We start from the raw sequence: 17157 nt of genomic DNA, 5'->3' as shown, positions 1-17157 counted from the left end.
TTATCCAAGGCAGTGTCAGTGAAATGGAGGAAAACCTCGAGCAAGCCACGACCATTGTCGAGACTTCCGCCAACTCATGCGGGCTTGCTCTTGCCCCAGCCAAGTCCGAGCTACTGCACATTCGTTCATCGAAGATCGACTCCAATGTGCGTTACCCTCCGCGAGGGTCCTGTCCGCGAGATTGAAGAAATCAGAATCTTGGAATTACGCATTCATCGGTGGCTAAAGACCGACACTACCATCGCCAAAATCAAGCGCGTGGGGGAAATGGTAGGCCGTATGCTACGACGCGTGTCTAACCGGTGCGGTGGCTTGCGCGGACGCGATGCGCTCCCCCTCGCTCAAGCATATGTCACTAGTCTTATCATGTACTCCACGCCGTACTTCCGCCTTAATGAAGCTAACATAAAGCAGTTGGACGTCATTATTCGCAATCGTGAAACGAGCTCTGGACCTCCCGATTACCACCTCCACGGTCTGCCTCACGGCTGTTGTGCCCGGACAACCAGCCCGGATTCCACATTTACAAGTTTCACAAATTCTCCTGCCAACGCCCTTGGACAGGCCCCTTGGACTAGCCCGGTGCTGCGCCGCGAAGCGACAGCGCCCTAACACCCCCTGGACAAGCTATGATGCTGCGCCGCTAAACAGCAACGGCTTGTGGAGAAGCATCGGCGAGCAACATGTCCAAACGTGTTGCAGCATTGCTAGACGGCCAGGCCCCGGTACCCTTTCGCCCTGGGAGTCACCGCGCGCGGCAAACTTGAAGCGCGTGGCCAGCGCGGTCGCTGGTTGGACCTCTCGGACGGCTGTTAAGTGCTGGATTTTTATTGGTCCGTTTGTGTGACGACCGTTTCTAGAGGCTATATAAGCCCCAACGCTGCCGCCTGGAGAGAACTCCGGATTCCGATCTTCCGAGCTCGTGCTGAGTGTGCCGCTCCCGAGTGGAGTGTGATGTGTGACGCGTTGGAGCCTCGCCGGACGTCACCGTGCGAGAACAGTCGCGTTTGCTGCTAGCTCTCGGCCCCTGTGCCGATCTCGTCCTGTATAATGCTCTGTACATAATGTATAAAATCCCTTTCGTCGTTCTCATCGACGACTGACTCGGAGTCTTCGCTACCGGCTGAGAGCTGGCAACGCTCTGTCCCAAAACGGGTGGCGAGCGTTACGGGACCACCTCAAAGTCACAACACTGGATGGCAGCTACGGGATTGACCGGCATCAGCTACCTCGGCGCGGTGAGTGCCTGAAGTTTACCTCAAACACCAGACTTTCTCTGACACAGGTTATAGTAGCTTAGAGAAGGACTTGGTGTAGCATTGCGTTAACCTTGTTTGTTTCAAGCCTAGTAAGAGTGTTTTGAAAACCAAGAGATGCTGAGGGTGTAAACAGGGCAGTGTGTGAAATACTTGCGCGTGTCTTACTAGTAACGTTATAGCAGCGTCGGCAAGTATATTCAAAAAGGGTAAACAGCAAGAGGACAGTGTGAACGATGGAGAAGTACAAGGTCAAAGAACTTCTCCAAATTTGTGAGGAGTTGGGCATTGAGTTGGGCTCAGCAAAAAGAAAGAATGCGATCCTTGAGGTCATGAGGACTGGGGACATAACGGCTGAGGAAGCCGAAGAGGCCTGGGCGGATATCAATGAACGATGGGAGCAGCAGGAAAAACGTCGCGAGGAGGAAGAGAAAGAAAAACGTCGCGAGGAGGAAAGGGAAGAAAAACGTCGCGAGGAGGAAAAGGAAGAAAAACGTCGCGAGCACGAATTTAAAATGAAAGAGTTGGAGGCCCGAATTAGCTCGCCGGCGCCTAGTCTCGCTTCTAACGGTCCAAGAATACGCGATCAACTTCCACCCTTTGTCGTCGGAGGCGATATGGCCAAATACCTCGTAAAATTTGAGCATGTCTGCGAACGGAATGGCATTGAGCGATCCCTCTGGGCACAGAATCTTATCTTTGCTTCCTGGGGAGGCATCTGACGTAATAACTTGCTTATCGAAAGAGGCGTTCAAAAGCTACAGTGACGTCAAGGAAGCGCTACTGCGGAAGTACAAATTGTCGCCCGAAGCTTTCCGGCAGAGGTTCCGGTATGCAAAAAAGGGCAGGGAGTCGAATGTTGACTTCGCGTTTCGTCTAAAAGCCGACCTGGTGGAATGGCTGAAGGGCGAAGAGGTTTTCGACGACCGCGATAAAATCGTCGAATGCATCACGCTAGAGCAGTTCTACCGTTCCATTGATGAGGATGCCAGGCTCTGGCTGCAAGATAGGCTAAAGGAGGTTAAGCTAAGCAAGGCAGCAGAGTTAGCGGAAGAGTATTACACCCGCCGCAGCTTGCACAGCAGGGCAGTGCGAGTAGAAAAAAAAAGATAGAAGAGATGGTTTTTCCAGGAAGTCCGACGAACGGAAGCAAATCACCCGTCGCGAGTCTCGGAAAGACGAGTCCCTTACCAAAGAAACGGTAAGGGAAGGACAGAATGCATCTCAGAAGGCTAACGATGGTCCCAAGCAGCGAAACGATGCGACGCGTTCTTTTGAAAAACGGAAGCCGTTAACCTGCTACAACTGCCAAAAGCAAGGGCACATCGCGGCGAACTGCCAAGAGAAAATTGCTTTTGCAACAATACGGGAAACAAACAAAAACACGCGACTATTGGAGCCATATATGCAGGAAATTATGGTAAATGGCAAGAAGTGCACAGTACTTCGGGACTCGGCAGCAACTATGGACGTTGTCCACCCGTCTTTCGTCTCCTCGAGTGATTTTACGGGAGAATGCGCTTGGATACGGCAAGTGGCCGAGGAGGAGAGTGTCTGTTTGCCGATCGCAACAGTTATCGTTGAAGGAGTGTTCGGAAAACTTAACACAGAAGCCGCTGTGTCTGCCGCCCTCCCGGAGCATTTTCCCTACCTCTTCTCAAATAGCTGGGAGCAGCTGCTGAAGGATCAGGGCAAATCATTCTTCGCCGACGTGGCGTACATGGCCCTCACGCGATTCAAAGCGCGTCAGCTGTCGAAGGAACTTGACTTGGCGGCGGTGAGCGAACAGCGGGGCGGCACACGGAGCGATCAAGGTAATTTGAGTGGCGAGCAGGCACGGGAGATGCAGAGCTCGGAGGCTGGCCTGGGCGAGCGTGGCCTGGAAGTTACTGGGAGTGACACGTGCAGTGCTAGTCGCGATGTAGACATGACGCCGCAGTTAGGTGACGCGGGCTCCACACTTGCTCCAGTTTCCGCCAGCTGGCAGGAGCTAGCTGCAGTTGAAAAGGCAACTCTGATTCGCGAGCAGCAGGAAGATTGCTCCATAGCCGATCTGATGAAGAGCGTCAGACTGGGGCTGGAGAAAAAGAGGGTTTCATTTTACGAGAAATCTGGCTTATTGTACCGCTGATACACGGATAAGCCGGGTCGCAAATATGAGCAGCTTCTGATTCCTCGGAAATATCGCCGTCAGTTACTGGAACTCGCGCACGAAAATGCGTGGGCCGGGCACCTTGGCTTAAAAAAGACCAAGGCTAGAATGGCTCAGGAGTTTTATTGGCCGTATTGTTTGAAGGATATCGAACAATTCGTGCGCTCTTGCGACACCTGCCAGAGAGTCGGCAAATCCACTGACAAGTGGAAGGCACCGATGAAATTGCTGCCAGTCATAACAACCTTTTCGGCGACTGGTAATCGACATTGTAGGTCCTCTGCCAGAGTCAACGAACGGTTGTAGGTATGTTCTGACCGCCCTGTGTGCCGCGACAAAGTTCCCAGAGGCAGTACCTCTTAAGGAGCTAAATTCCTCACAGGTCGTAGACGCTCTGCTCTCAATGTTCGCACGCATCGGGTTCCCTTCCGAGATTCAGTGCGACAACGGCAGCGTCTTCACCAGCTTCCTAACTTCTACTTTTCTGGAAAGATGCGGCATTAAAATGGTGCACAGTTCTATCCATCACCCACAGTCTAACCCATTAGAGCGAATGCACTCGGTGCTGAAGCGAATATTGAGAGCCCTGTGCTTTGAGCGTCATTGTGATTGGGAGGCCTGCATTCCCGCAGCTATGTTCACCTTGAGATCTGCTCCCCATGAGAGCACAGGCTTTAGCCCCGCGGAGCTTGTATATGGCTGGAGCCTAAGAACTCCGCTGCGCATGCTACGAGAGTCTTGGGAGGGCAGTGACGACGACCCAAATGTAGTCTCCTACATCCTCGACCTCCTCCAGAGGCTCGGGAAAACAAAAGATATTGTAGAGAACCACATGAAGGCGGCGCAAACCTTGTCAAAGGAATACTACGACAAGTCAGCAAAAAAACGCACTTTTGAAGTGGGTAGCCAAGTGATATTGCTGCGACCGTCGAAGAAAAACAAGCTCGAGGTTCACTGGGAGGGTCCCGCAAAGGTTGTATCGAAGCTTTCCGATACCAACTTCGAAATTAAATTAGGGAGAAGGCCCAACAAAATTTATCACAGCAATTTGATGAAACCATACATTCAGCGTCACTCGATTGTAAGCATGACGATAAATGCTGCCGATGAGGAAGGGGCCGAAATCCTGACGACGGCTGACATGAAAGAATGTGGTTTAGAGCTAATGTTGGAACACCTTACGTTGGACGCGCGTCTAAATGTCGGCCAAAAGGAGGACTTAAAGGGAATCGTTGCAGAGTTTAAGGAGGTTTTTTCGAACCGTCCGGGAAGGGCCACGGTCCTAGAGCACGACATCGAGTTAACATCTGAGCAACCGATCCGCAGTAAACCGTATCGCTGTTCACCCGCGCAGAAAAAAATCATGGCTGAGGAGATTCAGCGCATGCCTGACTTGGGGGTTATTGTCCCAAGTGAGAGCGATTGCACATCGCCCCTGATACTCGTCCAGGTTCGGGGAAAAGATCCGAGGCCATGCGTCGATTATCAGCGTCTGAACGCTATAACCCGAGATCAGACATACCCGATACCGAACCTGAAAGAAAGGGTAGAGACGGTGTCGAAATAAAATTATATATCTACCCTGGACCTCGTGCGAGGCTATTGGCAAGTACCCCTTACGGAACGGGCTAGCCGCTGCGCCGCGTTCGTTTCCCCGTTTGGAACGTTCCGCCCACTCATGTTGAGCTTCGGACTCAAAAACGCGCCGTACTGTTTTTCTAGCCTGATGGACAGAGTGCTTTATGGTTTGGGCGAGTTCGCCTTACTGTACCTCGATGATATTGCCATATTTTCGGACACTTGGGAAGCACATCTGGAGCACTTGCGTGTCGTATTGAGCAGGTTGAAAGAGGCAGGCCTTACGGTGAAACCAGCTAAATGTCACCTAGGTTGAGGTGAAGTGACTGACTTGGGCCATGTGGTAGGGCGCGGCCGTCGTAGACCTTCCGATATCAAAGTAGCCGCTATTGTGAACTATCCCCGGCCAACCACTAAGACGGATATAAGGGCCTTTTTAGGTTTAGCTGGATATTACCAACACTATGTGAGAGACTTCTCTGACCTTGCCAGCCCGCTAACGGACGCGCTTCGGAAGTCTGAGCCCGTTAAGGTGACGTGGGACCCGAAGAAACAAAATGCGTTCCAAATGCTGAAGCGAGCATTGAGCCGCCAGACTTTTCGAAAAGTTTCATCATTCAATGTGGCGCGAGTGGTCACGGAATGGGAGCGGTGCTATGCCAAGAAGATGCTAGTGGTCATGAACGACCAATTTTGTATTTGAGTCGCAAACTAAGTTGTAGGGAAGAGGCATACAGTACCTCTGAGAAAGAGTGCGCCTGCGTTCTGTGGGCAGTGCAGAAGCTGGCTTGTTATGTTTATTGTGGAAACGAACCATTGCCCTCTCACTTGGTTAAGTAACATGTCTAAAAGTGGCCGTTTGCTGAGGTGGAGCATGACCCTCCAGCAGCACAACCTCGTCATCCGTTATAAGAAGGGAAGGTTGAACGCGAAAGCAGATGCTCTAAGTCGTGCATTCTAGGCCTCGCTTCTTTCAGTGACCTCCTCGTTACTTACCTTATTTCGCTTCGCGACAACCTGTCATGTTCGCAGGAAGATCGGGGCAAAAATGAATGACCTCATTTGCTTCCTCAGTAGTGTGTTTTCGGTCCAAGTCATTTCAAGGGGATCATTCTATATTCATTAGTATTCATGATTATGATGGTTCCTAATATTTTGGCGTTTTGTTGTTTTGCAAAATTGTTGTTTGAACCTTGTGTACCAGATCGTACACCTGCCTCTTGTTGCAGCGGGATCAAAAAGGGGACAGCAATTTAGTTAGGTTGATTTGGATTATGGCCTTGTCTGGTGTTTGACAGGAGACAGAGGGCACTTGCTTGTGTTGGGTGTTGCCTTTTGCCGGTCGGATTTGCAAGCTGCAGAATGACCAACCACAACCTGTGGCGAGAAGAGAGGGCATCGGAACAATCCGAGCGAAGCTGGTCGAGGTGCCTTGGCGACAACGCTGTGAGCAGCGATCCTGGCCCGGCGAGTGGGATCTGGGCACGTGAAGCAGACTGGCGTCCGGACACTGGACGTGAATTTCGAAGAGCCTGACGAACGTGCGCGCCTGGCATCCGAGCCACGTGGAAGCAGCTCGTCTTCCCGGCGCCTTATCTGAGGGCGGGGATGCTGTTTTGCCCGGACAACCAGCCCGGATTCCACATTTACAAGTTTCACAAATTCTCCTGCCAACGCCCTTGGACAGGCCCCTTGGACTAGCCCGGTGCTGCGCCGCGAGGCAAGAGCGCCCTAACACCCCCTGGACAAGCTATGATGCTGCGCCGCTGGACAGCGCCGCCTTGTGGAGAAGCATCGGCGAGCAACATGTCCAAACGTTTGCAGCATTGCTAGACAGCCAGGCCCCGGTACCCTTTCGCCCTGGGAGTCACCGCGCGCGGCAAACTTGAAGCGCGTGGCCAGCGCGGTCGCTGGTTGGACCTCTCGGACGGCTGTTAAGTGCTGGATTTTTATTGGTCCGTTTGTGTGACGACCGTTTCTCGAGGCTATATAAGCCCCAACGCTGCCGCCTGGAGAGACCTCCGGACTCCGATCTTCCGAGCTCGTGCTGAGTGTGCCGCTCCCGAGTGGAGTGTGATGTGTGACGCGTTGGAGCCTCGCCGGACGTCACCGTGCGAAAACAGTCGCGTTTGCTGCTAGCTCTCGGCCCCTGTGCCGATCTCGTCCTGTATAATGCTCTGTACATAATGTATAACATCCCTTTCGTTCTCATCGACGCCTGACTCGGAGTCTTCGCTACCGACTGAGAGCTGGCAACGCTCTGTCACAAAACGGGTGGCGAGCGTTGCGGGACCACCTCAAAGTCACAACACGGCCCTGGGGGTGCTTAGCACCTACTCGGAGTTGCGAGAGGTTCATCTCAGGAGTCAGTACACGAGACTGCAGCAGACGGGGCCAGAACGCCGCGTGCTAAGTCGCCTCAAAATAAGCATACCCTGTGCCCCGGAGGAAGCACTCCGCATCCCGGAGCTGTGGTGGCACAGGTTATGGGTCGAACCAGTACCACACAATATGGCTCCACCCACACACGAAGGCCGGAGAGCCGCGCGTGCTCGGGCGCTGGATGCACAACATGGTTCCACACCCGGCGCGTTCTAAGTTGACGGCGCAGATCAACCAAAGGGACGACGAGCGGAAGCTGATGAATATGTATTTCGCACTGCAAGTCTCGGCGGAAACGTGGTTTGAGAACCACGAGGCGTCCTTCAACTGGGCGGCTTTTCGCCGTGAGTTGCTGGCCACATTTAGCTTGAGCGAGTGAAGGGAGACTGCTGAAATTGCCCTTTTTTCCAGGTCACAGCAGTCCAACGAGAGCGTGGCCATGTTTATAGAAGACATGACCCACCTCTTCAATAGGGCCGACCCTGCCATGCCAGAAGCCACAATGGTACGGCACTCTATGCGTGCGGTGAAGAAGCAGCTGTTTGCTGGCCTGATGCGCGACCCTCCGAGAACCGTCGCCGCCTTCGCGAAGGAAGCGACGAGCATGGAACGTTCATTGCGGGAACGGAGTGCCCACTACGGCCGTCAGGCAAATGTAGCGTCCGCTCACTACTGGGCGTCCTTTCCAGTCGACGGGGACGAAGCGCTGCGAGAGCTTGTTCGGAGCATTGTCCGCGAAGAACTGCAACATCTCGACTTGGATGCTCCGTGGGCAAGCATATAGTCTACAGGGGATGCCCTCCGCGATGAAATCCGGCGAGCGGTGCAGCCACCACCAGCACCACTACAGGAGCCGCACGTCATGCCTTACAGCGATGCCCTGCACCGAGCTGCCTACGCGCCGCAAGCGTTTCGCCCCGGTTTCCGGGCCACGACCACCCCACCGTTACCTGCGCCTCGTCGAGCAGCAGCAGAATCTGTGCCCTCCTTTCAGCAAAACGCACTTGAGGCGAACGTCCAACAATCGCCCGCTCTGCTACCAGTGTAGGGAGCTGGGCAATAATCTGCGGAATTGCCCGTAAAGGCGGATGGGTTTCAGAGGATTCCCGCCGGACGCACCTCGACCTCGCTATGGTGAAAGACCGCAGGACATAGAGGAGACCTGGCTGCTCACGTGCTGCCCCGACCTCGTAGCAGTGTCAATTGCGATCGCCATCTCCGAGGCTCTTTGCTTCGCTCAGTCGGCCCTCATCCTCTGGTCAGTTCAGAGTCACGTCCCCTCGCCGGGAAAGTTGAAGACGGCGTCCTCCGGTGGTAGGGCCGCCGGCACTGCACAGAATCAGCAGCCTCCACCCGACGATTTGAAGCGACGACCCGATTCGGCGACCTCGCCGACGTGCGGCGAACGACTGGTGTCCGCTGAAATTTTAGTAACCGCCGACAGTTATGAAGTGACCGCACTCAATACCGGCGCTGATTTTTCTGCGGTGAGGAGTCAGCTCGCCACGATTCTCTGTAGGGGTTGTTGCAAATGGGTCGCAAGCCCCAAGGGTAGCGTTGGCCTGGCGGCCTGGGGCACAGCTGGAAACATCCGAAGGTCCTGGCAAAGGATGAGTCGACGGCCAACAGAACAACTTGTTTATTTTAGCATCGCAGAAGAGCAGCCGGTCAGGGCGACCACGTTACTCGACGGAAGAAATCGAAGCCTCTCTTTGGCGTCCGGGGCAGCTGCCTTTATACCCTCGGAGTCGAGGGCAAGAAGGAACGGCTCGTGATGAGGCGCACGAGACGGCGACGCACGGACATGTTGAGACGTGACGCGACGCGTCCGCCGGGCCGGCGCCGGTCAGACCTCCTCGCCTCCTAGTTGGGGAGCTCCTCTCCCCGGCTGCCGTGCTTTGACAAGCGTGGGCACCAACATGCACACACACACACGCACACACGAAGATACGTGGCATTGAAACCTGCTTTGGACGCGCTTGGCGGGAGGCGTTGCGGCAGCACTGAACGGGCCAAAATGACCGCCACTTTGAACGAAGCCCCGGCGTCCGTTGCATCCGCGCCGGCTATACCGAGCGTCGTAGGCGAAACGTAACAGACCGCCCCGCCGGGAGAAGGAGATCCCGATGGTCAGGGAACTGCATCCGCTGTCCGAAGGGATGTAGCTCGATGAAGCTCGGAATCGAAATCGGTCGTCCCTCGGCGTTGCTTGAGCGCAGCGCACAGAGAAGGCCTCGTTCTCAGGTTCAGGTTCACACAGGACACTGCAAAGTGACTTCGGGAGAGGGGCCATTTTTTGTTCTCGTACCCAGCAAGCGTTAGAACTACGCCGAAACGCAACCGCTCAGTCAGCAAGCACGAGACAACCCTCACTAAGCTCTGCCAGGCTCTTTCCCCTTTTATCCTACTGCCTAGTTCCTTACAGTAGTCAAGCAGCACTCAGAACGCGTCCACAAATGGGAAAATTGCACTAGCAAGCACGTCATCACTTTGAAACACTAAACAAAAGCAATATGTTAAAAATCCTGCCTCAGGAAGAAAACATCAGTAACAAACAACTTTGAGGCGGATTCCTACGTTAGGGGCCTCGACTTAACCCATCGGCGTTACCGTTGAGACTCCCCTTTTTGTAACGCACCTCAAAGGAATATTGTTGCAAAGCGAGGCTCCAGCGCAGGAGGCGGCCATTTTTGGGAGAGATGGTCTGCTGCCATTGGAGAGGGCAGTGATCCGTCTCAATGATAAACCTCGAGCTGGCTAGGTAGCATGACAATTTCTGAACGGCCCACACGATACACGCACACTCTTTCTCGGTGGCGCTGTACGCCTGCTCACGACAGGTCAGCTTACGACTAGCATACAGGACGGGGTGTTCCACTTCTCCATTTTCCCGTTGGCACAGTACAATGCCCATGCCTCGCTCACTAGCATCGCACTGAACAACGAACCCTTTTGTGTAGTCTGGCGATCGTAGCACAGGCTGGCTTGTTAGGGCGCTCTTTAGGGCGCTAAAAGCTCTTTCCTTTGTCTCGCGCCAGACGACTGTTTTGGGGCTCTGTTTTTCTTAGAGCATCCGTCAGGGGAGCCGCGATATCGGAGTACCTGGGGATGTACCTCTGATAGTAGCCGGCGACACCTAAGAACGACCGAATATCGGTCTTCGTACGCGGTTGCGGGAAGTCTCGCACAGCGGCCACCTTTATTTCAGAGGGGCGGCGGCGACCCTGTCAATCACGTGACCGAGGTAGACAACCTCGGCCTGTGCTAATTGGCACTTGGGAGCATTGACTGTCAAGCCCGCTTCGCGCAGGCGGGTTAGCACTGCCCTCAAGTGTGCCATATGCTCCGACCAGGATGCGGAGAATATCGCTACGTTGTCTAAATACGGTAAAGCAAATTCTTCCTGTCCCCGCAACACTTTGTCCATGAGGCTTGAAAAGCAGTATGGCGCGTTCTTCAAACCAAAACTCAAAACTTTAGGACGGAATGTTACCATTGGTGAAATGAACGCCGCATACCTACTAGCCTCTTCTGTAAGTGGAACCTGCCAATAACCCCTGACAAGATCTAGGGTGGAAATAAACTGAGCGCTACTAACTTTCTCAAGGCGCTCCTCGATGTTAGGGATCGGATAAATTGGTTCCTTAGTGATGGAATTAAGCCTGCGGTAGTCGACGCAAGGACGAGGTTTCTTGCCCGGTACCTCAACTAAAATCAAAGGGGAGGTATAATCACTCTCACCCGCCTCAATAACACCGAGCTGTAGCATTTTCTCTACCTCAGCCTCCATAATATCGCGCTGGCGGGGTGACACCCGGTACGCCTTGGATCGTACTGGCTCTGGGGAGGTAAGTTCTATTTCATGAGTAAGGACAGAAGTCCTACCCGGCCTCTCAGAGAACTGACCTTGAAACTCTTGTAAGAGTTGGTGTAGTTCGGCTTTCTGCTCAGGCGACAGCGGTGCTTTACTGAGTAAGTCACTAATGACCTGATCGGTGTCTTCCCTGTTCTTCACTGAGCCTAGTCCCGGAAGCTCGACCGGAAGCTCTTCGGGAACGTTTACCATCATACACACCACTGCTTCCCGTTGTCTATAGGGTTTGAGCAGATTACAGTGGTAAACTTGCTGTGCTTTCCGTTTTCCTGGCAGACTCACCACGTGGTTAACGTCCGACAGTTTTTGAACAATCCGTGCTGGGCCCTCCCACTGCACGTCGAGTTTGTTTTTTAGCGATGTGCGCAATATCATTACCTCATCGCCCACCTCAACACGACGGGCCCTGGCTGTCCGATCATAATAAACCTTGGCCCTCTGCTGGGCCTTTTCCATTGCTTCACCTGACAACTCCTGTGCCCTTCTTAAGCGTTCGAGGAGCCTAAGCACGTACTCGACCACGACTGGGTCGTCGCCCCTGCCTTCCCACGAATCTCGAAGCATGCGAAGCGGAGACCGCAGCGAGCGACCGTACACCAGCTCAGCTGGCGAAAACCCCGTAGCCGCATGCGGCGCGGTCCTTAATGCAAACATCACCCCAGGCAGACACAGCTCCCAATCACTTTGTTGTTCAAAACACAATGCTCTCAACACGCGCTTCATGACGGAATGGAGCTTCTCAACGGAATTCCACTGTGGGTGGTACACTGAGCTGTGTAACAGCTTTACCCCACACCTTTCGAGAAAGGCTGTCGTCAAAGCGCTAGTAAACACTGTGCCCTGATCTGACTGGATTTCCGCAGGAAAAACAACTCGCGCAAATAAGGACAGTAGTGCATTGACTATCTCAACTGAGCTGAGTTATTTAAGCGGCACTGCTTCAGGGAACTTTGTCGCTGGGCAGATCACAGTCAAAATGTGTCTGTACCCCGTGGCTGTTACCGGCAGAGGTCCCACTGTATCCACAACGAGCCGTCTAAAAGGCTCCGTAATGATAGGTACCAACTTCAACGGCGCCCTCGATTTGTCCCCTGGTTTGCCAACCCGCTGACAGGTGTCACATGTCCTCACAAAGTGTTCTGCGTCACGAAAACACCCTGGCCAATAGTACTCTTGCAAGAGACGGTCCTTAGTCTTCTTAACTCCTAGGTGTCCGGACCACGAACCGCCATGCGACAAGCGCAACAGATCCTGACGGTAGCACTGAGGCACGATCAGCTGATCGAACTCCACTCCCCTGCGGTCTAGATACTTCCGGTACAGGACCCCACCTCTTTCCACAAAACGAGCATTTTTCTTGGCGATACCTTCCTTGACATTGCAGCGCATGTTTTCTAGGCTGCCATCCTTTTTTTGCTCGGCTATCAAAGCCGACCGGCTGACTTTTAGCAACCTATTAAGTCCTTCTTACGTAGGCGCGATGAGCAAATCTGCAGATAGCTCTTCTAAATTTCCCGTGTCGGGCGTTTCCTCTCCAGTACCTGGTGCCTTCAACGCTACAGGCTCAATTTTATTCAGTTCGGACGTGCTCTGAATATCAGCTTGCTGCGCCTCAGACCCTTTTTCATTGTTCGACAACGTCGGCCCCGCAACTACCGCCTTTGCAGCGAGCTCCCGAACTCTCGATCTGGTTAAGGCCTGAACGCTAGCCTCACCAAACAAAAGCCCCTTCTCGCGCAGGAGGTGATCGGACCTGTTCGAAAATAGGTACGGGTACTGGGGGGGGCAGCATAGATGACACTGCGGCCTCCGTCTCAATTGCTCCGAAAGGTCCTTCAATAAGCACTTTTGCTACGGGCAGACACGCGCTATGAGCTTCCACGACTTGCTTGATCCATGCACACTCGCCCGTGAACATATCGGGTTCTACGTAAGAGGGGTGAACTACATCCATTGTAGCTGCGGAATCACGAAGCACGCGGCACTCTTTCCCGTTCACGAGGAAGTCTCGCATGTAAGGCTCGAGAAGCTTCATTATCTCGTCAGTGCTGCATAATGACAAAACACGACTTTTGTTTTTGTTTCTGGACACTGCGCCGAAAAGTGACCCGGCTTCTGGCACGTATAGCACACGCGCGCTTGCCTCGTCTCGAACCGCTTTCTGCGGTCGGCTTCGGCTGCCGCCGTCTCCTTACGTTCGGTCGGACTGCTTTTACTCGCATCCGCACTACGTGTGTCCCCCCTTGCTCTCATGGGTGTGAACTTCGGCCTCTCAGACTTGGAGCCAAATTCACCCTTTTGACCGTCATTAGCTCCGCGAGCCCGACGCGTCACAAACTCCTCGGCTAGCTCGGCGGCTTTAGCCACTGTACTAACGTCTGGCCTATCCAAGACACAGTACCGCACGTTCTCAGGTAACCGACTATACAACTGTTCCAGCCCGAAACACTGCAGAATTTTCTCGTGGTCACCAGATGCTTTCTCTTCTTTGAGCCACTCCTGCATGTTTGACATAAGCCTGTAGGCAAACTCTGTATATGACAGACTTCTGCCTTTTTCATTTTCCCGAAACTTCCGACGGAACGCCTCCGCTGACAGCCTGTACTTTTTTAGCAGACTCGATTTCACTTGGTCGAAATCCTCTGCCTCCTCTCTCTTCAAGCGAGCGACTACGTCGGCCGCCTCGCCGGGTAACAAAGTGAGCAAGCGCTGTGGCCACGTTTCCCGAGAGAACCCCTGCTTCTCGCACGTTCGCTCAAAGTTAACCAGGAACAAACCAATGTCCTCTCCAAGCTTAAACGGCCGCATCAGGTCAGTCATTTTGAACGATACTCGTTCTCCTGCACCGTGTGCCTGACTTCCATTACGAGCGCGTTCCATCTCTACCTCGAGACGCTTCATTTCCAAAGCGTGTTGACGGTCGCGCTCTTCTTTCTCTTTATCTTTTTGTTCTTTACGTTCGCGCTCGTCTTTCTCTTTTTGCTCTTACGTTCGCGCTCGTATTTCTCTTTTTGCTCTTTACGTTCGCACTCGTCTTTCTCTTTTTGCTCTTTACGTTCGCGCTCGTCTTTCTCTTTTTGCTCTTTACGTTTGCGCTCGTCTTTCTCTTTTTGCTCCCTCTCCTCAATGGTCTCAAGGCATTCCGACAGCTCGTCATCCTCAGCCTCCAACTCAAGAATAGCCCTTAGCAGTTCTGGTTTTCTGAGTTTGTCTGAGACATCCAGACCCAACTCTCTTGCAAGCTCCAGCAATTTCGGTTTGCGCAACGACTTCAAATCCATGGCTGCTCCGAATGCTGCTTTCTCTACTGCCTACTATTGTCTTGCCGCAAACTAACCCGGCAGCAACGACAACCACAATTACCAGCTCTGTTTCTGACACTAACAAAAGCCTGGCAAAACTCAGAAGAATAAAGTCCCGCACTCACCAAACCTCGCAGCCAAGAATTCAGCGCAGTCGTTCCGCTGCAGGCAACCAGTCATCACACAGGGCTGGTTGCACTGCTCCCGGATGGTCGTTGTGCTGCTCAGGATACAGTTGACCGCATATCTTCGCTGCTGGCCTCCGTTGTCGCGATCTCACCGCTGGCAACCAGTTGTTGCAAATGGGTCGCAAGCCCCAAGGGTGGCGTTGGCCTGGCGGCCTGGGGCACAGCTGGAAACATCCTAAGGTCCTGGCAAAGGATGAGTCGACTGCCAACAGAACAACTTGTTTATTTTAGCATCGCAGAAGAGCAGCCGGTCAGGGCGACCACGTTACTCGACGGAAGAAATCGAAGCCTCTCTTTGGCGTCCGGGGCAGCTGCCTTTATACCCTCGGAGTCGAGGGCAAGAAGGAACGGCTCGGGATGAGGCGCACGAGACGGCGACGCACGGACATGTTGAGACGTGACGCGACGCGTCCGCCGGGCCGGCGCCGGTCAGACCTCCTCGCCTCCCAGTTGGGGAGCTCCTCTCCCCGGCTGCCGCGCTTTGACAAGCGTGGGCACCAACATGCACACACACACACGCACACACGAAGACACGTGGCATTGAAACCTGCTTTGGACGCGCTTGGCGGGAGGCGTTGCGGCAGCACTGAACGGGCCAAAATGACCGCCACTTTGAACGAAGCCCCGGCGTCCGTTGCATCCGCGCCGGCTATACCGCGCGTCGTAGGCGAAACGTAACAGGGTCTGACGCCTTGGCGTGGACCCGTGATCCGCACTGCCGGTAGTCATGTAATGACGCCGATCGGCGTGTGCACCTGCCGCATCCAGATCGGCGGTCTTACTTTGACTGTTCCCTTTGCCGTATTACGTCACTGTTCAAAAGATCTTATTCTGGGCATGGATTTCCTTCAATGGTATGGTGCGGTCATCGAAATTCGGGAAGTCATGCTATCTTTTACCGCCCAGCAACCCGTTGACACCAACACCGAGCTCCGCAGACCAAAGTTGAGCGTATGTGACGACCACATAACGATCCCGCCACGAACCAGCAAGTTCGTGACAAAACCAGCTTTACGGGACATGGCCGTTTAGATATGCAAACTGCCACCGCGGGCCGCTTCAACCTGAACTCCTTTTTTCTTTTTTTTTTCTTTTCCTGCCTCGCATAGCTCCACGCAGGCAGACGGGAGGGCACACAGCGGCGGTGTTGGGCTGTGGGGTTAACCATTGTTCGGATTAGCTTCCACACTGCGGGAAGAGGGGGGAGCAGGAAGGGCTTTTGTGGGCGAAAGAAAACTATCAATGCGGCGTGAAGCCTTCTGTGTGCCTGAGGAAGGCATGTTCAGTAGTAGAATATTCAGAAAGTCGCCCAGTGAGAAGAGAAAAAGGGACAGAAAAGGCAAGATGGTGTAATGGCTTGTTGTGGGAGGGGCAGTCAAGGAAGCTGTGTCGATTGAAAACGATGATAAGACAGCGGCTCTTGAGACGGATGCGACAATGCAGTCCGTGTTCCTTTTTGACGAGTTGTAAGGTAGAAGAAAGATACATCCCGGGAATAACAGGGCGTGGTGATACACTCTGTGCCATGTCTCTCCAGCGCCGTATCTGTTGGCTCTCATGCTAACTAGCCCAAAGTAGCACCTGAAGAAACTCCAGGATTAGACTCGTGATTAGAAGCTTAATTAAAGTCTATAAAAAACAAACAATCAGTCAAGTAGGTCGAAGGCAAGGATACCGGATGCTTGGAGACAAATTTTTTGGGCGAACGCAATGAAAGCGTCCAAAATGTCTATCTCAACAATCATTTGGAGAGTTGCAAGGTGCCGTCTTGGTTCTGTACTTGCTGTCGCCTGTCTTTGCGGCGTATCAGGGAATCGGCTCCTTTATCGCCGTAATGCTATGTACAGTTTTCATAAACGCGTCGAACTCGTCCCCCCGATAATCGTTTCGTGCCATATTTGACGCAAACTAACGTTTCTAATTTTTTTTTTCCGAGGACGATTACCGACTGAAATGGTCCCCCTGAGCGTCGCAGATTTTCCGTTGCTTTGACGACTTCTTAAACTTTGTAGATAAAAATAACTTTTCTAGACATATGACTGGTGTTCTGAAAGTGTTTCAAGAAAATGCTCAAGGTCGGCAATTCAGCACAGAGGTCACGGCCGACAACAAGCTGCAGTTTTTAGATTTGAGCCTGCAAATTCAGACGGGCATATTTGTTGGGAATACTTGCCAAGGGCCGGCAAGCCGTTGTTTAACTACAGCCACATCATTCTAAAACAGTAAAAACCGGCATTGTTGTCTCATCGTTGTTTTCTGCTTTGTCTAAATCTTTTGACCATTTGATTAATAAGAGCTTAAGCGAACAGGTTAAGATTAAAAGAAGCAGGTTGCTCTAATGATGCCATCTTGTTGGGCTGCAACAAGATAGCCAAAAAAACTTCGACTTCGGCTGCTCTGCCTGGGTCAGACAGAGTGAAGGAAA

At 53.1% G+C, this 17157-nt stretch overlaps 1 protein-coding gene and 1 pseudogene across 1 annotated transcript in view; both read left to right on the top strand.

The window, feature by feature from the left end:
• LOC144108096 (calcium-activated chloride channel regulator 3A-1-like) overlaps positions 1 to 17157 on the top strand; it is a 181069-nt gene that overhangs the window by 140141 nt on the left and 23771 nt on the right. The window lies entirely within an intron of this gene.
• On the top strand, positions 1493 to 8152 carry LOC144107220 (uncharacterized; annotated as a pseudogene).

The sequence above is a fragment of the Amblyomma americanum genome, chromosome 10, assembly GCF_052857255.1.
Source record: "Amblyomma americanum isolate KBUSLIRL-KWMA chromosome 10, ASM5285725v1, whole genome shotgun sequence".
Taxonomy (NCBI): Eukaryota; Metazoa; Arthropoda; class Arachnida; order Ixodida; family Ixodidae; genus Amblyomma; species Amblyomma americanum.
The sequence above is the reverse complement of the archived record's forward strand: the minus strand, read 5'-3'. Positions and strand labels throughout refer to the sequence as shown.